Source organism: Amborella trichopoda, chromosome 4, assembly GCF_054954075.1.
Source record: "Amborella trichopoda isolate Santa Cruz 75 chromosome 4, AtrichopodaSantaCruz75HAP2 v2.0, whole genome shotgun sequence".
In the NCBI taxonomy this organism is placed as follows: Eukaryota; Viridiplantae; Streptophyta; class Magnoliopsida; order Amborellales; family Amborellaceae; genus Amborella; species Amborella trichopoda.
The window spans coordinates 47,653,092-47,666,161 of NC_142339.1; the positions used below are offsets into that span (position 1 = coordinate 47,653,092).

At 38.5% G+C, this 13,070-nt stretch overlaps 1 long non-coding RNA gene across 1 annotated transcript; it reads right to left on the reverse strand.

Annotated features, from left to right (window-relative positions):
• Positions 1-1,845: 1,845 nt before the first annotated feature.
• Positions 1,846-8,638, reverse strand: LOC148782533 (uncharacterized). Its single transcript, XR_016054597.1, has 2 exons — positions 8,479-8,638; positions 1,846-2,632 (listed from the first exon to the last, which is right to left on the reverse strand). It is a non-coding gene; the product is annotated as an uncharacterized LOC148782533 (long non-coding RNA).
• Between the last annotated feature and the right edge of the window lie 4,432 nt (positions 8,639-13,070).

A 13,070-nucleotide genomic window follows, 5' to 3' on the forward strand; every position in this document is an offset into this window, starting at 1 on the left:
TGTGTACCTTTACAACTGGTCATCACCTCTTGCTCTCACCTAAGGCCTCTCCTTCTAATGGCATATTTCCTATCTAGGGTCATCCCAAAAGCACAGCCCTCTGCAAAACCATTAACCCCTCTCATTCTCAACCACTTTTCATGGCATCTCCTCAACATCCCTCTCTCTCTCTCTCTCTCTCCTCTTTGTCAAAGAAGATACAAGAGATGGGATTGGGGTGGTCCTGGGGGCCACACTATCAGGGAGAGGGTAATTGTCAACATGTGAGATAGGGGGAGTGGTCTCTATCCAACTTTTGCTTCCCTGCCAGATTGGAACCTCAATCAAACGGCCCTTAAGCCATAGTTTCAAAGACTTGTCCAGCCTTCTTCATGCTTACCTCCACTTCGACATGGGGTCTCTCCCACCATACTTGTCTGCACCTTGGATTGGTAGTTGGCTGTTGTTGGCGTAGTTGGTAGATATATCGTCCCCAGTTGCGCTATGTTCCCAAAAGTTCTCTCTCTCTCTCTCTCTCTCTTGGTAACCAACCACCTTGGGCCTCCTACTCCCACCACCATCTACTTGTGCCTCATGCATCCCTTCCTAATTCACTGCCTCACTTCCAGGTTGTCAATCCCATGTAAAACCTCTTTCTTCTAGGAACCACCCTCCTTTTCACTACTAGTTACTCCAGCTCATCCACCATTTCTCTGCAAGGCCTTTTGATCAGATTATACTAACTATGCTCTCTCCTTATGTACCTCTTCCTTGGTATTGTAATTGACATGCAGTAGGTTGTGCAACCTGTGTCTTCAACTTATTCCTCCTTGGAGTATAGATCCAAGGGAATGTATCCCAGTGTCTCGCACACACTGTAATAGAATACGTGTGGTTTAAGATCCTGATTGTAATCAATTGTAAGTGGGGGAATACGCGGTCTCTATAACTCCCATCATTTTAGTGAAAGGCAATAAGAAGTAAAATTCATCAGTGGATTAAAAATTAGAAGTACAACCACCGTATTATGACATTGAAAAATATTAACTCATGAAGTTTAGTTGCAAACGTAGCTCTAATTCTTCTTAGAGGAATAGTCTTTATCCCACATGTGCTTCCCTGCCTGATTATAATATCATTCAAACTGGCCTCAAAAGCCATGGTTGCAAAGACTCGTCCAACCTTCTTCATGATCACTCCCACTTCCGCATGGGATCTCTCCCTCACGAACTGCGTTATAATTGTCTGCACCTTGGCTTGGTAGTTGGCTACGAAGCAGTGGCTAAATGGCAGTGTGACCCAGGACCACCCCGATCCCTGCTCCTGGCTTAGGAATTGGTTCCAATCTGCCACGTAGCCTCTGCTTCACTAGAAGAGAAGATCCCCAATTGTCCCAGGTACCATTTGACTCTCTCTCTCTCTCTCCCCCTTGCGCCTTTGCCTCCAATTCCTTTCCTTAACTGCACAAACAACACACACCCCTGCTCCTCATTCCTTGCCTTCAAGCCCTCCCTCTGTCTAAACCCAAGCTCAAATGCAATTCATGCATAGGACATCACTGTGGAAGCTCCAACCTCCGATAACCACCACTTTGTTACATCAAAATTGTGAACTCCATCACTATGAATCAAGGTTTCAAAACTTGGCTTGTGCTAGGGAATCTGGCACTGCCTGAGCTCACTAACTAAGGCAAGTCTGAGCTGAATACTGAGCAAGTCCACCATGGCTCGAAAAAAGTAAAAATAAATTTAGGAAAAATTCCAGAAAAACATATAGATTATAATTAAATGAAATTTTTTTATAATCAAGCCAAATTAATATTATAAAGAGACAAATTGTGCAAAAAAAAAAAGTGTACAATGACTCTGAAATAGAAGCTGTGAATTACAAGCTCATAGAGTAAATGTTCAAGAAATACAAGTTCATCACATATATCATCAAATACAACAAAATATAAGAATACGGCCCCGAGCAATCCTTCTAGTCGGGATCGTGGCCATCCAGATAATCATTCTTCTTGGTCAGGGGCAGCTGGGCTGCGATTGGTAATGGCACAACCAGAAGAGGGGTGGGGGAGACAAGGATACCTGCTGGGTAGCGCAGCGCTCGGGTACAGAGGCGACTAGGGCTGGCCACCCTGTATAGATGGTAGGAGTGTCAATGGGGATCGGGATGCTTCTGGGTAATACTATTAGGTTGAGGTTGCCAATTAAATGTGAGATAGAGGGAGTAGTCTCTATCCCACCTGTGCTTCCTTGCCAGATCAGAACCTCAATCAAATTGGCCCCAAGCCATAGTTGCAAAGACTCATCCAGCCTTCTTTATGCTCACCCCCACTTCGGCATGCGGTCTCTCCCTCGCTAACTGCACCATACTTGTCTGCACCTTGGATTGGTAGTTGGCTATGTCGCTGGCTTAGTTGCTAGATATGTCATCTCCAGATGGGCTATGCTGTCAATAGCTATACGTCTCTCTCTCTCTCATCTTGTAACTGACCACCTTGGGCTTCCTCCTCAATTGTGCTCCCACCACCATTTTATTCCTCACCACCATCCAATAGTTGTGCAGCCTCTCTGTCTTTAGCTTATTCCTCCTTGAAGTATGGATCCACGAGAATGTACTCCAATTTCTCTCACACTCAGTGGTAGAATAACTGTAGTTTAAGATCCTCATTGCAACCATTTGTAAGTGGGGGTTACACAGTCTCTAAAACTGTCACCATTTTGCTCATGGGCAATAAGAAGTAAAACTCATTAGTTGATTAAAAATTAGAAGTACAAACACACATACTAGTTACATTGGAAAATACTAACTCATGAATTTTGTTAGAAACATATCTCAAATTCTTCTATAGTTTTTCTATCCGTGTTGGACTCAAAATAGTCTCGAGCATCCATATGTTCAAAAAGATGAAAAAGAAAATTCAAGTTAATTTACACACTACAACTAACTAAATAACAATAATGTTTGACTTTAAAACTCATTAATAAAAGCTCACCTTTCTCATGATACGAAGTTGGACCCGCTGATCAGGTTCCAATCTCTCTATACAGTTACATCACTTTTTTTATGATATCAGCATCAGCCTTAACTTTTTTTGTAATAATAATCCAAGTTTAACAAAGTGCATGCATATAGTGTTAATATAAATATAAACTCACTAACACAAATCACAAAATAACTAAAATATAAAGTAGAATTATAAATATATAATTTCTTGCCTCATAGTATAGCTGGTTGCCAAGTTGGGATGGATGCACTCCCAAACCTTTTCACGGAATTTGCAATTTCCATCAATGGCTTATTTTTCTTAGAGTAATAACTAATAAAGGAATTCCACGAATAGCTTAAGATCGACATCGACTATATTCAAAAGTCAATTAAATTCAACATTGACCATATTCAGTACCTACACAAGTGGAGTGGTAGCCCAAACAACTTCATTACATTTAACCCCCAAAATTTCTGACTTCTAATGATACTATAAACCTCCTAGTCAGATTCCTAGCAAAAGATGGCGATAAACATTCCTCTTATGCCACCATTTGCTTCAATCCTGATTGCTGCATCAGGATCGACTCTATTGTGAAATATGATGTGGCAAACCTCGTAATAGCAAACATGATGAGCTCTCGATCACAATGTTTTCTCATTTAGCTAATGACATGTTGTGCTGTTGCATATAAATTTTTTGTGATTTTTTTCCTTAGTAACATAACTACTCACCAATAACCTCCAGCACGAGATTTATACAGTAGGCATCATAGGGACTCCAAGCTAAATGCTTTCTTTTGTATAAGAAAACTCCTTCCTTCACATTACTTTCTAATTATTTGTAATCAACTGCATCATATTTTCTTCCCCAATGTCGTACTACATATCAAGCAACCTAAAAGGAGCTTTCCAGTCTTCTGCTTGTGGGATATATCTACAATGGAATGGAAAAATGTGCCTTTGAGGCAATAGATCAAGAAATTAACTATGTGCCTCACTTGTCCATCCTTCTAATAATCTTGACAATTGTGACCACAGGTTTAGCCCACGACTGCTTAAAATATTGAAGAAATAAATTTACTTTAACCACCTCTTCATCTTAGCATTTTCTTTCATGCTGACTTGTAATTGGGCACTTTAATCCTAGCCTTGCGTCAGCCATATCAGATATCATAGCTTGATAATATTTAGAATTAGTGACATTAAATTAAATGGTGGTTTGTAGTCACCCTCTTCACCTTGTCCCTGATTTTTGACGCCCATTAGGAATGAAAGGTCATTTGGTGATATTAGAGTCCAATAATACACCAAGCTCAACTTCAACCATGGTCGAACCTAGTCAAATGGCTCATTAACAACGTTCCTACCCACTATCACATTTTGTTTCATCAACCATAGTTACCAACATCCAATTCAAGCACCATTGACTCACCCATCAATCATTTATCCACCAGCTAGCCAACCTTGGTAGGAAGCAACCCAACCGCTCAGTCAGTCTTTGTTGATCCGACTTAGTGAGAAAATATGGAGGGAACCATCGAGGATTTCCAAAAAACTCTAAAAAGGATGGGGATCCATGATTTTGAGCCCCTTAGTAATAATACATAGGAGAAACCTTTGGGAAATTCAAGGACTTCCCACAAGGATTCATCTTTACCAACTTCAATAACAGATTTTTAAGAAGAGGTCTACATGTCACCAACTATCTTTTAATTGTGCAATACATTGGGTACAAACCAAACTACCTTACTATCTTCACACACGGTCTAGAAGGGGCAGGCCTCACATGGCATGATAATTCCATGAGGGATAACCCTCAAGCCACTGGTTATGAAATGTTCCATTGGTTTGTTACCCATAATTATTGGGGCAAGCCACGATCTATCACATTAAGGTAGCTCATTACTATAAGGAAAAAGATCAGTGAGTCATTCACAAACTTCGCACCAAGATTCAAAAAAGCCAGGAATCGGGCTTGGGTCAAGGCGATAGCAGCTGGGTTTTTATAGCATTGCATCCCAAGTTCTATTCCTATGTAACCTTATCAAAAAATAAAGATTAAAAAATGCCTCCTCACAGGTCATTGGGTGCCCACTCACCCAGTGCAGGAAGATAAGCTTGGTAAGGAAAGCACCAACCCCGAGCATCAACACTTCTTTAGCCATTGTGGCATGCCTCTCTCAATCGATTCAATCCTAAGGTCGCAGTATATGAGAGAGCAAAGGTTTAATAAGCTAGTGCTCAGCCAAGCACCAGCTAAGTCATCGCACTACAAGGATATGAACCCATCTAGCCGTGAGAGGAATCAAGTGATAGTGATCAATAAGCTCAAATTCAAACTGGGCAGAAGCTGACCCAATATGCCATGAAAGTGTGGGAAGGAACCATCAATCCAACCCCAGCATAAGCCTTCCCAAGTCCCTGTGGCTAGGGCTTCTCATATCCACACCGAGAATTACCTTAGCCCCTAAGGGTGGAAATGGGCCATGCCTGGGACGGGCCAAAACTGCCCCTGGCCCAACCCTTGTCTAGAGCAGGGCCAAAAGTAAATGAAGAAAAAACAAGAAAAAAAAAGGGGTGAGCCGGGCTTGACCCTAGCCTAGCCCTCAGGCCACAGTTTGTGGCCTTGGTCCTTCTCTTTTAGGGCAAGGCTAAGCCCAACGTCCTAGACCATTGTCAGGCTCCACGCTTATAAGTAAAGATCATACTGATGAATGGATTTCATAGTAGCTGAGAACATCATCCCATAAGGGGACACTGTTACTATGATCATAGAGGACCTAGGGATAGAAGAGCCAAGCCCACTTATATTTTCTACCAGGGGCATGGTCTCGCCATCCCCTCAAGAAGACCTTTAGAGATAGTCAACGATGAGCAAGAATAACTGGGGGTTGGGGTAAGCATCCTTGACATGCCCAACATTCATGATAAGAACATAGCTATGCCACCCACTCAAGTAGACCTCTCAAAACCAGTCCAAAAACCATGTATGGAGCTCCTAAAATTGCTTCGAGGGCTAGCTAACCTTACATCACTTGATCATAACCCACCTTAGTGGGACTAAGAACTCGATAACATTAGGGGCAGGGGCATGATAGAAGTCCCCCCATAATCGAGGTAATTCACCTACTAGGGTAGTACTCACAGGAAATAACATCACAGTGGGGCCAGTTAGTGAGGTCAAGGCTTCGCTCAATGAGCCCTAATAATCTGTTTTGCACTTAAGCGTCATGAATTTTGATGTCCTCGTCTAGGGACCGAACCAAGGCCTGAGAACTGATGTGCAACCCACAATGGAAGTAATTCCATTATTGCCACTGGCGGTCCTAATTGAAAAGGACTTTTGTAAAGGAGTGGGGTGAGCTAAGCGACATATTCATGCCTGCCTAGGCTCAATACCGAGGATGTACAAAGTCCCATATCACTTTTCGCTCAAAGGTTTAAACCTTATGTTCTACTCTTTCATGTGCTTGTGAGGAGGCCCACCAAACTCTATGCTCCCACTCTCCCTCTCGATCACACACTATTTAAAAAACATGGACAATTTCATGTAGATCTCATGAGCACTATAGGATCAAATGCCTATTTACCAATCCTGCGTCTCTGTATGCACCAGTTCAAATGACAACAGGCATCATGGGGCCATAGAATCGAAATGGGCGCAAGGTGTAACCCATGGACCGAATCCCTCTTTCTCTGGCACCTCATATGGGGGTATACTACCAAATTTTGCTAAAAACCTCAAAGTCTGATGAGAATTTTACACGTTTGGGTACAAAGAAAAATACTAATCTATTAAGGAAAATTTGATTTAAATGAGTCTATTAAGGGTTAAGAAATCGTTATACCAAGAGTGATTCCGAGTTTGGAAACCTCAAAGCCTGATTGGACCCAATTCAAATTGGGGTCCGACTGGAACTCATCAGTCATGGTCAAAGAGGTGTTAGACACCAATCTAGATATGGAGGGAAACCAAGGGTAACTGAGATTCGAACTCTTTATCACCTAGAGAACAATTATGATGGCTGCATTCCTGAAGGAGCCCTCAATGTCTCCACCTAATCCTATGGGGACATTCCAGTGAGCACCAAACATCATAGTACGACAAACCAAATATTAAGAGCTCCATATGTCAGAGTCACACAACGTGATGTCAAAGAAAAAACATTGCCTCGCCCACAGAAAGTTGGGCACTACATTGTTTTGCATCAGATCAAGATGAATCTCGAAGACTAAACCACTTGACTATATGCTTAAGAGGCCAATCCCCAGTAGTCAACTAACTGAATGAAAAATAGTCCTAAGTGAGAATGGAATCGATTCTGCCACCCAAGAAAATTAGTCATGGGACCCTAGCAATAATAGATCACCACTAAACAAATAATGAACAAGTCAACATAGAATCAAATAAGGTTAAATTTTGTGTAATTGAACGTGAGGCCCTGATAATTAGCCTCAACAACGCCACTGAATTCCGAATCAAACACCTACAAATCATTGATAGTTAAAGAAGCAAGTTATAAGGAAAATGTAGGGTCATAAAAGAGAGAGCCCAACTAGTTGATCAAATGTTTCAAAGAGTAAGCTTCTAATATGCGGCTAGGATAAATCACTGGCTACCTTGGCTTCAACAGTCAACTTTCACTGGAATCCGATATAGTCAAATTAATATGGGTTGTCTTGAATCCGATATAGGCATCCTTAAATATTTAATGAGAAATTCTTCAAGCTTATATCCTAACAAAGAATCTAATTTCTTGATTGCTCCACCTAGACAAGCTACCCCTACCGTCAAAAAGTTTTATCAACATTCATTTATGTCCCAAAAACCTTAAAAATATTTTCAAGCCTGTGATACGTCTATCATCTACATCACAAAATACAAGACTTCATCTAGGGATGGCAATTTGGACCCATAAGCCCGAGATCCATCGGGTGGTTCGGGTCTATTGGGTATGGGTCCAAGATTCGGATTTGGGAGGTTAAATCGGGTCCAAATCTTGGATGTGAATAGTTTTTGGGTCTATGTGGACCTGACCCAGATCCGAAAAAAAAAATTTAATTTATTTTAAATTTATATTTATACTTTATATTTAATATATTTGTGAAATATGTGTTTTATCCCTACCTTTATTTTTTTATAAGATGAACATTGGGGATTAATCCTCTCATAACTAACTTTACTTTCTCTTTTTTAGAGTTTTGATATCTCTCTCTACCCTCTCTTTGGTTTTTTTGGGTTGGGTCTAGATCCCTTATGAACAATTTGGGTTGGGTTTGGGTCTGGATCTAGGTCTAGGGAAACGGGATCTGGCTAGACCCGGACCTGACCTAACCTAACCTATTGCCACCCCTAGTGTCATATATATATTGCAAATGTGAGATACTTGGCTCATCTCTTGACACCTTAAAACGGTTTACTGAATCCATTTTCTACAACCATGTTAAACATGAGACTTGAAGCCACTATGGATAAGGAAAACAAAAATGGTGTTAAAAGATCACCTTGTCTGATATCTTTACTTCCTTTGAAGAATCCCTTAGGACTTTCATTAAGGCACATTCAAAATTGTGCACTTGAAAAATACCATTTTATCCATCTTCTCTGTCTTGAGCCAAATCTCATTATCCTCATAACTTTGTAGCACATATCTATCGACCTTATCATTAGCTTCTTCTAAATTCAATTTCTTTTTAAGAAAACTAATCTTTCATTAAAGGTCGTCCACTGAAATGGAAGATAATTACAATTTACATCCACATCAAACTGTAAACTCTAAAAAAATTACACATTTTCACAAATGCCTACCCCCTATATTAAAAGAAAAAAAAAAATTTATTACAATAACCCTTACAATTTCTGAATTTCACCCCTTGTACATAACAAAAAAGATTAGTTACAGTTTACATCAACATAACAGCCCTAAAAATATTATACCATTTTTCAAATTCCCACACCTTGTATAGGAAAAAAAACCCATTTGCAAAGCCCTCTTGCCCAAAACTTGCTCGCCTCCCTTTGAAACCCTAACATCTGCAACATCTAAAACTACATTATGGCTACTATTAACTATGTATCAAAACTTGTATTTTTTTGGCCCTTTTCAAGATCGTCACAGGGCCAAAAAAGAAGTCATTGGTAAGATTTTTCCAAAGATTTGAGTTTAAGAAGGAGATTATTAAAATGCTTTCAGAAGCAATACTTTGGACAGTTCTAAGAACTCAAGATCGCGATATACATCTATGGAAAACAGAGCCTTGCAGAGAGAGCCTACTGCACAGAGCTAGAGAGCACGAGAGAGACTGCCGAAACAAGGGTTTGCAACTTTAAATAAGGGGAAAAAAGACGCTTGGGGGTATTTATAGAAGTTCAATTAAACTGAGGTTTTTATATTATCTCAAAATATTTGCTACTCCTTCCGTAGTAAAATATCCATTTACTTCCTCACTCAAAATCCTATGTGGGAGTTATTTGAAGACTTAATATTTTGGGCATATAAATTCTATGACTAAGAAATTTCCAATTTACACAACACTTCTGCTATATTGTCAAGCTTTATTGAGTTTACACACTCTTGTACAATAAGAATACGATACGTAATGAGCCTTTCTTAAATGAATGTTGATTGGGTTGTACAATAAGAATACGATACGTAATGAGCCTTTCTTAAATGAATGTTGATTGGGTTTCGCTTATCAACATTTGTGGCACTTTCTCTAGTCTAGTAACTAAGATCTTCGCTGCAATTTTGTAGAGACTAGTGAGAAGGCTTATAGGATGATATCATTCAAATTCTCCATCTCTGATTTTTTAGGGATTTGGTTTATATGTGTTGAATTAAAATTTTTGCTAATGACTTCCCTTCAAAATATACCGCCACCATTAAAATTCTATCATATTTCCTAATCCTAAGACCGTTGAAAAAATAATAAAAGAAACCCATCTGGCAATATTATGATTCCCTTAGCTTCAATCGAATTTTTTGAATTTTTGGCTTAGACCGAAGTGAAGCAAAGCCTGGTGTTGTTGCTTCAGTTAGCTTCGGGCCACTTCGGCCCTGATTCGGCCAAAGCTTTGGCTGAAGCAAACATCTATATAAAAATATAATTTTTTATTTTTTATTTTTTAACATTAATATTTTTTATTTTTATATATAAATATCTAATTTATTTATATTAAATTTTAAAACAATCCAAAATCTTCCTAGAAATCGGCCGAAGGACCGAATTTCTTGGGTTTTCTTCACCGAAGAAGACTCTAAAACCAATATGACAACATTGCTAGGGCTAGGGGCCTTATCTGCTGCTACCATTCCAAAAAAACTGCGTTCTTTATTTATTTTTCTTCATGCACATGAGAGTCTAAAGTGCTAGCCATCTTTGCCGACAAAGTTTCAAAATAAAATATTCTTTAAATTATGTAAGCCTCTTTCAAATGGTCCACCACTACATCCCTTTCCCAACTTTCTCCATCGCGTTTCAATCGGTATGTCCTCTTCTATTTTCAATTAAATACAAAAATTTCGTTATGAGATCACCTTCGGTGCCTCATCTAATTCCTCCCTGCCCTACTATTTTCATCACTATAACCATGCGACCTCTCTCCTCCATCACCGTGCATTGATTGATTGGGCGGTGATGACACTTACTATCATGCATTTTTATATAGAGTCTAGTCTCTAAACAATCAAATTAGTACCCACCTCAAAAATTTAACTAAACGAGGTTGTTTCAATGGCCAAATATCCTCGAATCATCTCCACATCAAGATGCATACATATGAGAAACAAATGGATTTTAAGTTTTAAAAATAGTGCATCTAACACATTTTAGACCGTCAATTTTTAAGATTTTCATAAATATGTTTGATCTAAACTATTTTTGAAGCTTTAAATTTATAATTACAAATAAAAATATATTTTAAGACCACCACAATGATTTTCAATATTAAAAACCATATTCCACTACACTATTTGAAGCGCTTTACTTTGATTGTTTAAAGCCTCAGCTCTATACAAACGGCACCCATAGTTAAAAAGGTGTGGGCGTGTATTAAATGCAGCTTGATCGGGCACCGACACTTGGGCCTCACATATTGCACCGCATTACTTTAATTTGAATGACGAATTTCATACCCATAGCTTCTTTAAATACCGAAAGCATCCATGTCCGTTACGTACATCGTTCCAAAACGTTTTTAGGTAATGGTTTGATAGGGCTGCAGCTTTATAAAATAAGTGAAAGCCTCACCTCATAACTGACCGAAAATTGTAATTCAAGCACCGGGAAAATCTACATTGACCATCTCAGCTTGACCATTGTGGTTGTGAAAAAAAATTAGGATTTCAAGTTCTAAAAATATTGTATATTATAACAAATTATCTAAGCCGTCCATTTCTCCTTGAAAATAAGCATTCAAGGATGAGATTTGTGCATCTTTTGAGTTTCAAGATTTATTGTTGATGTTGGAAACTTATTAGAGAGCCATTATAAAAATTTCCATTGCCGAAAGTGTCCTCCAGTTGAGAATTTGATATGAGGCTTTATTTTGTTTGCATGAAGCCTAGTTCTTATAAAAACTTCATATAAAGGTAATATAAATTGGACCAAGAAGTACACTGTAAGTGGTGTTGAGTAGTTTTTTGCGTTTTTTGGGGTAACTATAGAAGGCCACTTGTTCGATTTTCAGTAATTAAAAATAAAAATAAAAATAACATATCATGACCAAATAATAAGACTGTTGTGTCAAATCATGAAGTAACATAGTAAAATCAGTAGCTTTCAAATGCAGAAGGCTCATTGGGGAATTAGAAAGCAAAAAGATAGTAGCTTTCAAATGTAGAAGGCTGATTGTAGAATTAGAAAGCAGAAAGACAAAATGGACGGCTGATGGAGACTTGTTGAGATGTGACTATGATATAGTAGATAAGTCCACAAAATACCAAATTAATTTTTTGTTTTATGGGCTAAATCAATGAAGAAGGTCCTCCTATGTAAGAATGAAACCGAAAATCACGTTATGGCGCTCCGCTACCTTGACCACCTAGCATTAAGCAAATCTCTAAATTAAGTTCTTCTTTGAATTCTGCAAATGCAAATAGGATTTATGATGTTGCACTTCTTTGAATTGTGCGAATCAGAATTAAGATATGGCATTGCTAACATCAACTGCTAATCTCCCAAGCACACCCAAACTAAGCTTTCTTTTCTTGAAATTGATTGGCAGAGCTGCCATCTCTTTCTACCTTTACTCACCTATTTGTGTTCTTCTCTTGAAATTCAATGGCATGTGTGCATTATTCCAATAATTTGTAAGCTCTAAGCGTGAGATTGTGTTTAGGACTTAAGCGTGAGATTAGGCGTCATTGATATTTTCTATGATTTGGGGTTGGGCTAGACTCAACTAAATTAGGCAAGGCCACCACCAAAGTGCCCCAAAAATTGTATATAAAGAAATAAGGGAGTGTAAACTTTCTTATAAATATAGAGTAGAACATGGCTAAGGGGTTTGTCGTATTCGTTGCAGGTAATGTTTGTTTAAATTTATCTAATGGGTTTGGTTTGTATAAAGTTGAGGCTAGTTTTATCTCTAGTTATAGCATTTAAGGATTAAAAAAAATCGTAGATCGAACAAATCTATACATACTTGAAAATATTGAAAATTGACAGCCTAGATAATGCATTACAAGATGCATTATTTTCCACACTTGACTATTTTTTTTCATATCTATAGATCTCGAGGTCAAGATGATTGATTTGAGGGTTTTTGGACATCAAAATAATCTCTTTTAGTGATTTTTTTGGGGTGTGGCTTAACTTGATTGTTTAAGGCCTCAATCTTCTACAAACTTTTTCTTTGCGTAAAGGGTGCGGTTTGTATAGAGCCTCGGCTCTAAACAATCAAATTAGAGTCTACCCCTCAAATAGTATTGAGAAATGTGGTTTCAACATTGGAAATCTCTGTGGATGGCCTTAAAATGTATTTCATCTTTATTTATAAAGTTTAAAGCTTAAAAAATAGTGTAAATCGACATATCTATGAAAACTTTAAAATCTTGAAAATTGCTGGTCAAAAAATGCATTATAGATACACTATT